Source organism: Oncorhynchus keta, chromosome 10 (assembly GCF_023373465.1).
Source record: "Oncorhynchus keta strain PuntledgeMale-10-30-2019 chromosome 10, Oket_V2, whole genome shotgun sequence".
NCBI lineage: Eukaryota > Metazoa > Chordata > Actinopteri > Salmoniformes > Salmonidae > Oncorhynchus > Oncorhynchus keta.
The window spans coordinates 77783511-77797039 of record NC_068430.1 but is presented as its reverse complement, the minus strand read 5'-3'; the positions used below and the strand labels follow the sequence as shown (position 1 = coordinate 77797039).

Here is a 13529-nt window from a genome sequence, read left to right as displayed (position 1 = left end):
CAGGACTGCCAGTATATAGAATGTTACTGTACCTGTAACAGACAGAGTGACTCCAGGATCACCAGTATATAGAATGTTACTGTACCTGTAACAGACAGAGTGACTCCAGGACTGCCAGTATATAGAATGTTACCTGTTACAGACAGAGTGACTCCAGGACTGCCAGTATATAGAATGTTACCTGTAACAGACAGAGTGACTCCAGGACTGCCAGTATATAGAATGTTACCTGTTACAGACAGAGTGACTCCAGGACTGCCAGTATATAGAATGTTACCTGTTACAGACAGAGTGACTCCAGGACTGCCAGGATATAGAATGTTACCTGTTACAGACAAAGTGACTCCAGGACTGCCAGTATATAGAATGTTACCTGTAACAGACAGAGTGACTCCAGGACTGCCAGTATATAGAATGTTACCTGTTACAGACAGAGTGACTCCAGGACTGCCAGTATATAGAATGTTACCTGTAACAGACAGAGTGACTCCAGGACTGCCAATATATAGACTGTTAACTGTTACAGACAGAGTGACTCCAGGACTGCCAGTATATAGAATGTTACCTGTAACAGACAGACTGACTCCAGGACTGCCAGTATATAGAATGTTACCTGTTACATATAGAGTGAGTCCAGGACTGCCCGTATATAGAATGTTACTGTACCTGTTACAGACAGAGTGACTCCAGGATCACCAGTATATAGAATGTTACCTGTTACAGACAGAGTGACTCCAGGACTGCTAGTATATAGAATGTTACCTGTTACAGACAGAGTGACTCCAGGACTGCCAGTATATAGAATGTTACCTGTAACAGACAGAGTGACTCCAGGACTGCCAGTATATAGAATGTTACCTGTTACAGACAGAGTGACTCCAGGACTGCCAGTATATAGAATGTTACCTGTTACAGACAGAGTGACCCCAGGACTGCCAGGATATAGAATGTTACCTGTAACAGACAGAGTGACTCCAGGACTGTCAGTATATAGAATGTTACTGTACCTGTAACAGACAGAGTGACTCCAGGATCACCAGTATATAGAATGTTACTGTACCTGTAACAGACAGAGTGACTCCAGGACTGCCAGTATATAGAATGTTACCTGTTACAGACAGAGTGACTCCAGGACTGCCAGTATATAGAATGTTACCTGTAACAGACAGAGTGACTCCAGGACTGCCAGTATATAGAATGTTACCTGTTACAGACAGAGTGACTCCAGGACTGCCAGTATATAGAATGTTACCTGTTACAGACAGAGTGACTCCAGGACTGCCAGGATATAGAATGTTACCTGTTACAGACAAAGTGACTCCAGGACTGCCAGTATATAGAATGTTACCTGTAACAGACAGAGTGACTCCAGGACTGCCAGTATATAGAATGTTACCTGTTACAGACAGAGTGACTCCAGGACTGCCAGTATATAGAATGTTACCTGTAACAGACAGAGTGACTCCAGGACTGCCAATATATAGACTGTTAACTGTTACAGACAGAGTGACTCCAGGACTGCCAGTATATAGAATGTTACCTGTAACAGACAGACTGACTCCAGGACTGCCAGTATATAGAATGTTACCTGTTACATATAGAGTGAGTCCAGGACTGCCAGTATATAGAATGTTACTGTACCTGTTACAGACAGAGTGACTCCAGGATCACCAGTATATAGAATGTAACTGTAACAGACAGAGTGACTCCAGGACTGCCAGTATATAGAATGTTACCTGTAACAGACAGAGTGACTCCAGGACTGCCAGGATATAGACTGTTACCTGTTACAGACAGAGTGACTCCAGGACTGCCAGTATATAGAATGTTACCTGTTACATACAGAGTGACTCCAGGACTGCCAGGATATAGACTGTTACCTGTTACAGACAGAGTGACACCAGGACTGCCAGTATATAGAATGTTACCTGTTACAGACAGAGTGACTCCAGGACTGCCAGGATATAGACTGTTACCTGTTACAGACAGAGTGACTCCAGGACTGCCAGTATATAGAATGTTACCTGTTACAGACAGAGTGACTCCAGGACTGCCAGTATATAGACTGTTACCTGTTACAGACAGAGTGACACCAGGACTGCCAGTATATAGAATGTTACCTGTTACAGACAGAGTGACTCCAGGACTGCCAGGATATAGAATGTTACCTGTAACAGACAGAGTGACTCCAGGATCACCAGTATATAGAATGTAACTGTACCTGTAACAGACAGAGTGACTCCAGGATCTCCAGTATATAGAATGTTACTGTACCTGTTACAGACAGAGTGACTCCAGGACTGCCAGGATATAGAATGTTACTGTACCTGTAACAGACAGAGTGACTCCAGGATCACCAGTATATAGAATGTAACTGTACCTGTAACAGACAGAGTGACTCCAGGATCTCCAGTATATAGAATGTTACTGTACCTGTTACAGACAGAGTGACTCCAGGACTGCCAGGATATAGAATGTTACTGTACCTGTAACAGACAGAGTGACTCCAGGATCACCAGTATATAGAATGTAACTGTACCTGTAACAGACAGAGTGACTCCAGGATCGCCAGTATATAGAATGTTACTGTACCTGTAACAGACAGAGTGACTCCAGGATCACCAGTATATAGAATGTTACTGTACCTGTAACAGACAGAGTGACTCCAGGATCGCCAGTATATAGAATGTTACTGTACCTGTAACAGAGTGACTCCAGGATCACAAGTATATAGAATGTAACTGTACCTGTAACAGACAGAGTGACTCCAGGATCTCCATAATATTTCCCTTCGGTCTGATCTGTTATGAATCTGAATTTGTACGTAGCTGAGTCTTTCTCTCTCAGGTCCCTGATTTTCAGGGTGCAGTCTTTCTTCTTATCCCCATGATACACCAGACGACCTTTATACTCTGGGTCCTGACCTAGATCTTTAGGTTCTACACCAGTCCCCCATTCAGTGAACCAGAGGGTTGTTGTGACTTTACCACTGGGATATGAATAAGAACAGGTAAACTCCACTGTTGACCCCTTCAAGACACAGATACTCTGAGTGGTGTATGTAACACTCCAGCCATTCTGCCCCAATACAACTGAAACACAGTTAGACATCACAATGGTATCAGAATGAGGACAAGGTATATTGGCTCATACTGAAGGTAGGGTTTGTCCACACTTTGTTGCCATAGTTCCTGATTTGAGGGTGAATGGAAACCACAGATAAGCATCACTCAGTGAGGTGTGAAAGATAACTACTTAAAGTGAAGTGGAGACTCCTAACAGAACACACCAGAATAACATTATGATTCTTATCCTTTTAGAAATGTCTGTAGATTGATAAACAGAGCAACTAAAAGATAAGAATGAGACCATACCTGCTACAGACCAGAGAAAGACCCCCAACACACTTCCTGCTGTTCTCAAGGACATTGTTGCATCTCCCACCCTGCAGTCTTAGAAACATAAACAACAACTCACTCTATAGCTGGTGAATAACTACATACATACCATCAGGGGCAGCATGTAGGGCTCTAGTCAAAAGTAGTACACTCTATAGCTGGTGAATAACTACATATAAACCATCAGGGGCAGCATGTAGGGCTCTAGTCAAAAGTAGTGCACTCTATAGCTGGTGAATAACTACATATAAACCATCAGGGGCAGCATGTAGGGCTCTAGTCAAAAGTAGTGCACTCTATAGCTGGTGAATAACTACATATAAACCATCAGGGGCAGCAGGTAGGACTCTAGTCAAAAGTAGTGCACTCTATAGCTGGTGAATAACTACATATAAACCATCAGGGGCAGCATGTAGGACTCTAGTCAAAAGTAGTGCACTCTATAGCTGGTGAATAGCTACATATAAACCATCAGGGGCAGCATGTAGGGCTCTAGTCAAAAGTAGTGCACTCTATAGCTGGTGAATAACTACATATAAACCATCAGGGGGGCAGCATGTAGGGCTCTAGTCAAAAGTAGTGCACTCTATAGCTGGTGAATAACTACATATAAACCATCAGGGGCAGCAGGTAGGACTCTAGTCAAAAGTAGTGCACTCTATAGCTGGTGAATAACTACATATAAACCATCAGGGGCAGCAGGTAGGACTCTAGTCAAAAGTAGTGCACTCTATAGCTGGTGAATAACTACATATAAACCATCAGGGGCAGCAGGTAGGACTCTAGTCAAAAGTAGTGCACTCTATAGCTGGTGAATAACTACATATAAACCATCAGGGGCAGCAGGTAGGACTCTAGTCAAAAGTAGTGCACTCTATAGCTGGTGAATAACTACATATAAACCATCAGGGGCAGCAGGTAGGACTCTAGTCAAAAGTAGTGCACTCTATAGCTGGTGAATAACTACATATAAACCATCAGGGGCAGCAGGTAGGACTCTAGTCAAAAGTAGTGCACTCTATAGCTGGTGAATAACTACATATAAACCATCAGGGGCAGCATGTAGGGCTCTAGTCAAAAGTAGTGCACTCTATAGCTGGTGAATAGCTACATATAAACCATCAGGGGCAGCATGTAGGACTCTAGTCAAAAGTAGTGCACTCTATAGCTGGTGAATAGCTACATATAAACCATCAGGGGGGCAGCATGTAGGGCTCTAGTCAAAAGTAGTGCACTCTATAGCTGGTGAATAACTACATATAAACCATCAGGGGCAGCATGTAGGGCTCTAGTCAAAAGTAGTGCACTCTATAGCTGGTGAATAACTACATATAAACCATCAGGGGCAGCAGGTAGGACTCTAGTCAAAAGTAGTGCACTCTATAGCTGGTGAATAACTACATATAAACCATCAGGGGGGCAGCAGGTAGGGCTCTAGTCAAAAGTAGTGCACTCTATAGCTGGTGAATAACTACATATAAACCATCAGGGGCAGCATGTAGGGCTCTAGTCAAAAGTAGTGCACTCTATAGCTGGTGAATAACTACATATAAACCATCAGGGGCAGCAGGTAGGACTCTAGTCAAAAGTAGTGCACTCTATAGCTGGTGAATAACTACATATAAACCATCAGGGGCAGCATGTAGGGCTCTAGTCAAAAGTAGTGCACTCTATAGCTGGTGAATAACTACATATAAACCATCAGGGGCAGCAGGTAGGACTCTAGTCAAAAGTAGTGCACTCTATAGCTGGTGAATAACTACATATAAACCATCAGGGGGGCAGCATGTAGGGCTCTAGTCAAAAGTAGTGCACTCTATAGCTGGTGAATAACTACATATAAACCATCAGGGGCAGCAGGTAGGACTCTAGTCAAAAGTAGTGCACTCTATAGCTGGTGAATAACTACATATAAACCATCAGGGGGGCAGCAGGTAGGGCTCTAGTCAAAAGTAGTGCACTCTATAGCTGGTGAATAACTACATATAAACCATCAGGGGCAGCAGGTAGGGCTCTAGTCAAAAGTAGTGCACTCTATAGCTGGTGAATAACTACATATAAACCATCAGGGGCAGCAGGTAGGACTCTAGTCAAAAGTAGTGCACTCTATAGCTGGTGAATAACTACATATAAACCATCAGGGGCAGCATGTAGGGCTCTAGTCAAAAGTAGTGCACTCTATAGCTGGTGAATAACTACATATAAACCATCAGGGGCAGCAGGTAGGACTCTAGTCAAAAGTAGTGCACTCTATAGCTGGTGAATAACTACATATAAACCATCAGGGGGGCAGCAGGTAGGGCTCTAGTCAAAAGTAGTGCACTCTATAGCTGGTGAATAACTACATATAAACCATCAGGGGCAGCAGGTAGGGCTCTAGTCAAAAGTAGTGCACTCTATAGCTGGTGAATAACTACATATAAACCATCAGGGGCAGCAGGTAGGACTCTAGTCAAAAGTAGTGCACTCTATAGCTGGTGAATAACTACATATAAACCATCAGGGGGGCAGCATGTAGGGCTCTAGTCAAAAGTAGTGCACTCTATAGCTGGTGAATAACTACATATAAACCATCAGGGGCAGCAGGTAGGACTCTAGTCAAAAGTAGTGCACTCTATAGCTGGTGAATAACTACATATAAACCATCAGGGGCAGCAGGTAGGGCTCTAGTCAAAAGTAGTGCACTCTATAGCTGGTGAATAACTACATATAAACCATCAGGGGCAGCAGGTAGGGCTCTAGTCAAAAGTAGTGCACTCTATAGCTGGTGAATAACTACATATAAACCATCAGGGGCAGCAGGTAGGACTCTAGTCAAAAGTAGTGCACTCTATAGCTGGTGAATAACTACATATAAACCATCAGGGGCAGCAGGTAGGGCTCTAGTCAAAAGTAGTGCACTCTATAGCTGGTGAATAGTGCTACATATAAACCATCAGGGGCAGCAGGTAGGACTCTAGTCAAAAGTAGTGCACTCTATAGCTGGTGAATAACTACATATAAACCATCAGGGGGGCAGCAGGTAGGGCTCTAGTCAAAAGTAGTGCACTCTATAGCTGGTGAATAACTACATATAAACCATCAGGGGCAGCAGGTAGGGCTCTAGTCAAAAGTAGTGCACTCTATAGCTGGTGAATAACTACATATAAACCATCAGGGGCAGCAGGTAGGACTCTAGTCAAAAGTAGTGCACTCTATAGCTGGTGAATAACTACATATAAACCATCAGGGGCAGCAGGTAGGACTCTAGTCAAAAGTAGTGCACTCTATAGCTGGTGAATAACTACATATAAACCATCAGGGGCAGCAGGTAGGACTCTAGTCAAAAGTAGTGCACTCTATAGCTGGTGAATAACTACATATAAACCATCAGGGGGGCAGCAGGTAGGGCTCTAGTCAAAAGTAGTGCACTCTATAGCTGGTGAATAACTACATATAAACCATCAGGGGCAGCAGGTAGGACTCTAGTCAAAAGTAGTGCACTCTATAGCTGGTGAATAACTACATATAAACCATCAGGGGCAGCAGGTAGGACTCTAGTCAAAAGTAGTGCACTCTATAGCTGGTGAATAACTACATATAAACCATCAGGGGCAGCAGGTAGGACTCTAGTCAAAAGTAGTGCACTCTATAGCTGGTGAATAACTACATATAAACCATCAGGGGCAGCAGGTAGGACTCTAGTCAAAAGTAGTGCACTCTATAGCTGGTGAATAACTACATATAAACCATCAGGGGCAGCAGGTAGGACTCTAGTCAAAAGTAGTGCACTCTATAGCTGGTGAATAACTACATATAAACCATCAGGGGCAGCAGGTAGGACTCTAGTCAAAAGTAGTGCACTCTATAGCTGGTGAATAACTACATATAAACCATCAGGGGCAGCAGGTAGGGCTCTAGTCAAAAGTAGTGCACTCTATAGCTGGTGAATAACTACATATAAACCATCAGGGGGGCAGCAGGTAGGACTCTAGTCAAAAGTAGTGCACTCTATAGCTGGTGAATAACTACATATAAACCATCAGGGGCAGCAGGTAGGACTCTAGTCAAAAGTAGTGCACTCTATAGCTGGTGAATAACTACATATAAACCATCAGGGGCAGCAGGTAGGACTCTAGTCAAAAGTAGTGCACTCTATAGCTGGTGAATAACTACATATAAACCATCAGGGGCAGCAGGTAGGACTCTAGTCAAAAGTAGTGCACTCTATAGCTGGTGAATAACTACATATAAACCATCAGGGGGGCAGCAGGTAGGACTCTAGTCAAAAGTAGTGCACTCTATAGCTGGTGAATAACTACATATAAACCATCAGGGGCAGCAGGTAGGACTCTAGTCAAAAGTAGTGCACTCTATAGCTGGTGAATAACTACATATAAACCATCAGGGGCAGCAGGTAGGACTCTAGTCAAAAGTAGTGCACTCTATAGCTGGTGAATAACTACATATAAACCATCAGGGGCAGCAGGTAGGACTCTAGTCAAAAGTAGTGCACTCTATAGCTGGTGAATAACTACATATAAACCATCAGGGGCAGCAGGTAGGACTCTAGTCAAAAGTAGTGCACTCTATAGCTGGTGAATAACGACATATAAACCATCAGGGGCAGCAGGTAGGACTCTAGTCAAAAGTAGTGCACTCTATAGCTGGTGAATAACGACATATAAACCATCAGGGGCAGCAGGTAGGACTCTAGTCAAAAGTAGTGCACTCTATAGCTGGTGAATAACTACATACAAACCATCAGGGGCAGCAGGTAGGACTCTAGTCAAAAGTAGTGCACTCTATAGCTGGTGAATAACTACATATAAACCATCAGGGGCAGCAGGTAGGACTCTAGTCAAAAGTAGTGCACTCTATAGCTGGTGAATAACTACATATAAACCATCAGGGGCAGCAGGTAGGACTCTAGTCAAAAGTAGTGCACTCTATAGCTGGTGAATAACTACATATAAACCATCAGGGGCAGCAGGTAGGACTCTAGTCAAAAGTAGTGCACTCTATAGCTGGTGAATAACTACATATAAACCATCAGGGGCAGCAGGTAGGACTCTAGTCAAAAGTAGTGCACTCTATAGCTGGTGAATAACTACATATAAACCATCAGGGGCAGCAGGTAGGACTCTAGTCAAAAGTAGTGCACTCTATAGCTGGTGAATAACTACATATAAACCATCAGGGGCAGCAGGTAGGACTCTAGTCAAAAGTAGTGCACTCTATAGCTGGTGAATAACTACATATAAACCATCAGGGGCAGCAGGTAGGACTCTAGTCAAAAGTAGTGCACTCTATAGCTGGTGAATAACTACATATAAACCATCAGGGGCAGCAGGTAGGACTCTAGTCAAAAGTAGTGCACTCTATAGCTGGTGAATAACTACATATAAACCATCAGGGGCAGCAGGTAGGACTCTAGTCAAAAGTAGTGCACTCTATAGCTGGTGAATAACTACATATAAACCATCAGGGGCAGCAGGTAGGACTCTAGTCAAAAGTAGTGCACTCTATAGCTGGTGAATAACTACATATAAACCATCAGGGGGGCAGCAGGTAGGACTCTAGTCAAAAGTAGTGCACTCTATAGCTGGTGAATAACTACATATAAACCATCAGGGGCAGCAGGTAGGACTCTAGTCAAAAGTAGTGCACTCTATAGCTGGTGAATAACTACATATAAACCATCAGGGGGGCAGCAGGTAGGACTCTAGTCAAAAGTAGTGCACTCTATAGCTGGTGAATAACTACATATAAACCATCAGGGGCAGCATGTAGGGCTCTAGTCAAAAGTAGTGCACTCTATAGCTGGTGAATAACTACATATAAACCATCAGGGGCAGCAGGTAGGACTCTAGTCAAAAGTAGTGCACTCTATAGCTGGTGAATAACTACATATAAACCATCAGGGGCAGCAGGTAGGACTCTAGTCAAAAGTAGTGCACTCTATAGCTGGTGAATAACTACATATAAACCATCAGGGGGGCAGCAGGTAGGGCTCTAGTCAAAAGTAGTGCACTCTATAGCTGGTGAATAACTACATATAAACCATCAGGGGGGCAGCAGGTAGGACTCTAGTCAAAAGTAGTGCACTCTATAGCTGGTGAATAACTACATATAAACCATCAGGGGCAGCAGGTAGGACTCTAGTCAAAAGTAGTGCACTCTATAGCTGGTGAATAACTACATATAAACCATCAGGGGGGCAGCAGGTAGGGCTCTAGTCAAAAGTAGTGCACTCTATAGCTGGTGAATAACTACATATAAACCATCAGGGGCAGCATGTAGGGCTCTAGTCAAAAGTAGTGCACTCTATAGCTGGTGAATAACTACATATAAACCATCAGGGGCAGCATGTAGGGCTCTAGTCAAAAGTAGTGCACTCTATAGCTGGTGAATAACTACATATAAACCATCAGGGGCAGCAGGTAGGACTCTAGTCAAAAGTAGTGCACTCTATAGCTAGTGAATAACTACATATAAACCATCAGGGGCAGCATGTAGGGCTCTAGTCAAAAGTAGTGCACTCTATAGCTGGTGAATAACTACATATAAACCATCAGGGGGGCAGCAGGTAGGACTCTAGTCAAAAGTAGTGCACTCTATAGGGAATATGGTGTCATTTGGGATGCAGATATAACAACACATCATCATCACAGCCCTGAGAGGATGGTGTGTAAATAACATCCATCATAATAGTTTGGTAATATGGTGTGTCAGTGGTATCGGCAGGTCGTCTAGCGGTTAAGAACGTTGGGCCAGTAACTGAAACATTACTGGTTCAAATCCCAGACCTGGCAAGGTGGAAACCTCTGCCATTTTGAGCAAGGCAGTTACCACCAGCTTGAATGATAACTCCTGTCCCCAATCTGTGAGGATGAACAACAAGTCACACATACCTTTTATATCATCATTATATGATAGTGTCCGTATCCACAAAGTGTCCCAGAGTAGGATCTAGTTTTCCCATTTAGATCATAATTATATGGACCAGCAGGACCTGATCCTAGATCAGCACTCCATGTCTGAGACCCTTGAGTACATGACTTACGGCTAAAAACAAAAAACTATATTTCAAGATCTCAAGAGTACTTACAGACTGAAGGGGAGAGGTCTTGTTCAGTGAGTCAACTGACTGGTAGTGAGTGGGAACTGCTAGTAAATGTGTGTTCTGTGGTTGATACATATTTATAGTAGTCAGAACACAAGTAGCTGATGCAGAACAGTCCTTTCCTTCCTCTTTTAAGACATTAACATGCATGACGACCAGAACAGCATGTCAGAGAAGGGAGGTTACTGTATTAAAATGGGTCCTACATTTCTATAATGGACAAAATGTCACCCATTTCCACTTTTATTTAAATACAGAACCATGTTAACAATATTTTTACTATTCTATATGGAATGTTTATAATATATTAGAATGCGTTGTCTTGTCCCTCTGAGTTCTACATGGAACAGGTCAAAGTTCCATTTACATTTGGTCAGTTCCATGATGTCATTCATTCTATTCTACAAACACATTCAATTTACTCTCCTCATCAGCTGCATCAACGTGCTTCTGAAGGTTCCAGTGTTCTAGACTAGAGCTCCTCCTACTGGCATCTCAACATTACTGCAGCAGTCAGATATGAATGTCCTCAGCATTATGTTGACTAATAACAACATTCCAAACTGACAATACATCAGACAGAATGGTGAAACACAACACTGACTACTTGACAAAGTCACATTTAAGCACCCAAACACTGATGTCTGTAGTAGTACAATATGCCACTGTCATTTCTTTACACCGATTGCGTCCCAAATGACACCACAATCACTATATAGTGCACTACCTTTGACCAGATCCCTATGGGTATGGTATGACCGTGTGTGTTTACATGCCCTCTCAACTTGATTTGCTTGCAGCCCTGTCAATCACCCTTTGCACCGCTGTTCATCCAACCAATCAGGGTGTTTGGATGTGCTGCAGGACACCGCCTCCCCTCACCTTCAGTTGGTGCACGGCATCGTCAGTCTTGAGAAGAAGTGTTGTGTTGCTGACACAGTTTTGACATGCAGTTCCTTAATGAAGTGTGAGTCCAGCGAATATAACCACACAATAATATAAAACATCTTCAAATGGAAACAGATGTGTCTGCATGTATGTGGTGCTGGTGACCATCAAGTGTAGAGAGACGGGCGTCAACACCATGTTCTGACCAGACAGCACTATAGTGGGCAGAACCTAAACCAATCAGCATTAAGCACGTATCGGGTCTCGGCATATCCAGCCAACCGCTCAGACGAGATCCAGCTGTTTACACATGTAAAAACGGTCTGGATGACCTCTACTAATCCCTATGTACTGACTCAGGAATGTGTGAAGGACCACAGGGACGTTAAAGGGTTGTTATTGTGACCACAACAAGGCCCTCCGGTTCACTTTGGGTTCTTATACAACAGGGTTTCTAGGAGGAAAGAGATACATGGGAATATAACTAAACCTTCTCTCCAGCTGCTTCTTATCTGTTGTGCTTTTTGTCCCTTCCTGCCTCCCGTCCAGGATGAGAACAATCAGAAGTCCAGTCTGTTCAACAACGTCACTTAGTGACACTTCCTGTGGGTATGGCCTATCAAAAGGGACGCCCATATTTACCCCCACTGCCCCCAACCCATGTTCCATCCTATAATCAGACTCAATGGGGCTGTCAGGGGGGTAAACGATATCACACTTCATACATTATTATTTTAAGCGATAAGAAACGTTGCATCAAGCAGAACTCTCTCCTGGACATTGAGGCAAAATTGTGCCTTAACATTTTTTTTAAATCACGCAAACGTATATTAGGACCATATGAAGTAATACATTAATTCATATTTAGTCTCACAAGTCTGATGATTCTTTCAGATGGATAACAATACAAAATAATAGAGTAGAGTAGAGTAGAGTAGTAGAGTAGTTAGAGTAGTAGAGTAGTAGAGTAGTTAGAGTAGTTCTGTGTGACTCAGTTTGTACAGAATGGTTCACGGGTTCAATTCCTGCTGGGACTTCCCATATGAAGGATTCATGCACCCATGACTGTAATGACTGAGTGAATGACTTTGGATAGAAGTGTCTGCTAGATGGTATATATTAGGTTTATGGAGTCTGAATCAAAGTCTAGAGAGCTGGTTGTTATGGATGTAGAAAAGTTAAAACACACATTCTACACAGTATAGATGTCAACCCTACTCTATATCAGTCTGGTCCTAGAAGACTGGCCATCAGATTCAATGATAGCTCCTATCCCCAAGCTGTGAGGCTAAACAGCAAGTGACTCACACACACACACACACACACACACACACACACACACACACACACACACACACACACACACACACACACACACACACACACACACACACACACACACACACACACACACACACACACACACACACACACACACACACACACGTACAGACACTATCTGTAGGGGAAGGTACATAAGGCCCATTGAGTCTGCATCAAAGTCTAGAGAGCTGGATGTTATGGACATAGAAAAGTTCAAACACTCATCCTACACAGTATAGATGTCAACACTTCTCCCTACCCTGGTTAACAGGAAGGTGATGCTGAGTCAGTTCATCTGAACCAACAACACTTACGGGCAGTGCAGAGAAACAAGAAGTATCCTACTGTAAGTGTGAGTTCTGAGGTTGACACATTTCAAAAGTAGCCCAGTCAGGATGTTAAGACATTAACGTGCATAAACAACATGTCAGAATATAGTTACATTTGTATATTTGAGGAATGGGCCTAGATTTTATAAACAGGCTAAATATGACCCATTCCCATCACTCCTCATCAGCTGCATCAAAGTGGTACTGAAGGTTCCAGTGTTCTAGACTAGAGCTCCGCCTACTGGCATCTCAACATTACTGCAGCCTCCAGTCCTCATATTATGTCCTCATTCCTTTGGCAGTAATAGGAATACAATTAATGGATAGTGTTCCATTCATTCCAGCCATTACAATGAGTCCATCCTCCTATATCTCCGCCCACCAGCCTCCTCTGTTGTACAGTACTTTTAGTAGCTTTAGCTAGCAGATAATGCAATGAACATCACCATAGCCTGCTGTATTGACTGTGTCATGTATTGTAGTCTG

At 43.1% G+C, this 13529-nt stretch overlaps 1 long non-coding RNA gene across 4 annotated transcripts; it reads left to right on the top strand.

The window, feature by feature from the left end:
* The first annotated feature begins 5264 nt into the window (after positions 1-5264).
* LOC127932428 (uncharacterized) lies at positions 5265-8868 on the top strand. 4 transcript variants are annotated; one of them, XR_008145254.1, is made up of 5 exons: positions 5265-5404; positions 5621-5766; positions 5985-6128; positions 7505-7722; positions 7939-8868. It is a non-coding gene; the product is annotated as an uncharacterized LOC127932428 (long non-coding RNA). The 4 variants fall into 4 exon arrangements; XR_008145253.1 differs by lacking the exon at positions 7505-7722 and having other exon boundaries at positions 7867-8868; XR_008145251.1 differs by lacking the exon at positions 7505-7722 and having other exon boundaries at positions 7795-8868.
* The last annotated feature ends 4661 nt before the right edge of the window (positions 8869-13529 follow it).